Raw genomic sequence first — 1,731 nt, 5'->3', positions numbered from 1 at the left:
TCCCGCAACGTGACCAGAGCTTGGCCAGGTCCTTAAGGGGGCTTAGCCCGGTCCTGAGCCCGAGGAACGGGGCCTCCAGCCCGGCCTGAACCGGCGCCGGGCGCGGGAGGGGGCCACCGGGCAGACTTCCAAGGGAGGATGTCGCCAGGGGGTGAAGGGGGACCCTGACCGGGGTGCAGGGCCTCCCACACGGCTTAGATCGGTCGCTCGTGCCCTTAGAATGAACCTCCGTCCTGACTTAGAAATATTTTTTTGATCGAAAATGCCGTGCCCCTAGTAATATGCACCTACCTCCCCAGTGTATCTGCCATCTAGTTGCATTAAGGGAGGAAGCCACGAGTTCACAGGGACCTCCTGGAACTCTCGCTCCGTAACACATAGCAAATCTGTCCCTTCAGAAGAAGGTAACTTTTAATTGGAGCTCTGGTCATGTCAGCTACTTCTGCCCATGGTCATGTAGGCTAATTCTGCCTCTGGTCATGTCAGCTAATTCCGCCTATGGTCATATTAGCTAATTCCGCCTCTGGTCATGTCAGCTAACTCCGCCTATGGTCATGTCAGCTAACTGTGCCTATGGTCATGTCAGCTAACTGTGCCTATGGTCATGTCAGCTAACTCCGCCTATGGTCATGTCAGCTACTTCTGCCCATGGTCATGTCAGCTACTTCTGCCTATGGTCATGTCAGCTACTTCTGCCTATGGTCATGTCAGCTAACTGTGCCTATGGTCATGTCAGCTAACTGTGCCTATGGTCATGTCAGCTAACTCCGCCTATGGTCATGTCAGCTAACTGTGCCTATGGTCATGTCAGCTAACTGTGCCTATGGTCATGTCAGCTACTTCTGCCCATGGTCATGTCAGCTACTTCTGCCTATGGTCATGTCAGCTACTTCTGCCTATGGTCATGTCAGCTACTTCTGCCTATGGTCATGTCAGCTAACTGTGCCTATGGTCATGTCAGCTACTTCTGCCCATGGTCATGTCAGCTACTTCTGCCCATGGTCATGTCAGCTACTTCTGCCCATGGTCATGTCAGCTACTTCTGCCTATGGTCATGTCAGCTACTTCTGCCTATGGTCATGTCAGCTACTTCTGCCTATGGTCATGTCAGCTAACTGTGCCTATGGTCATGTCAGCTACTTCTGCCCATGGTCATGTCAGCTACTTCTGCCCATGGTCATGTCAGCTACTTCTGCCCATGGTCATGTCAGCTACTTCTGCCCATGGTCATGTCAGCTAATTCCGCCTCTGGTCATGTCAGCTAATTCCGCCTCTGGTCATGTCAGCTAATTCCGCCTCTGGTCATGTCAGCTAACTGTGCCTATGGTCATGTCAGCTAACTGTGCCTCTGGTCATGTAGGCTAATTCCGCCTATGGTCATGTCAGCTAATTCCGCCTCTGGTCATGTCAGCTAACTGTGCCTATGGTCATGTTACTGAATGGGGACCCAGGCTATGGCTCGCACTTGCCCCGGGCAGGGTTCCACGGCCCCGGGCTGGCTCCCACCACCCAGGCCTCTGCTCCCACTGCCCCGGCTTGGGTTCCACGGCCCCGGCTTGGGTTCCACAGCCCCGGGGACAGTTCCCGCCTCCCACCACCCAGGCCTCTGCTCCCACTGCCCCAGCTTGGGTTCCACGGCCCCGGGCTGGCTCCCACCACCCAGGCCTCTGCTCCCACTGCCCCGGCTTGGGTTCCACCGCCCCGGGCAGGGTTCCACGGCCCCGGGGACAG

The sequence above is a fragment of the Acipenser ruthenus genome, unplaced genomic scaffold (assembly GCF_902713425.1).
Source record: "Acipenser ruthenus unplaced genomic scaffold, fAciRut3.2 maternal haplotype, whole genome shotgun sequence".
Taxonomy (NCBI): domain Eukaryota; kingdom Metazoa; phylum Chordata; class Actinopteri; order Acipenseriformes; family Acipenseridae; genus Acipenser; species Acipenser ruthenus.
The sequence above is the reverse complement of the archived record's forward strand: the minus strand, read 5'-3'. Positions refer to the sequence as shown.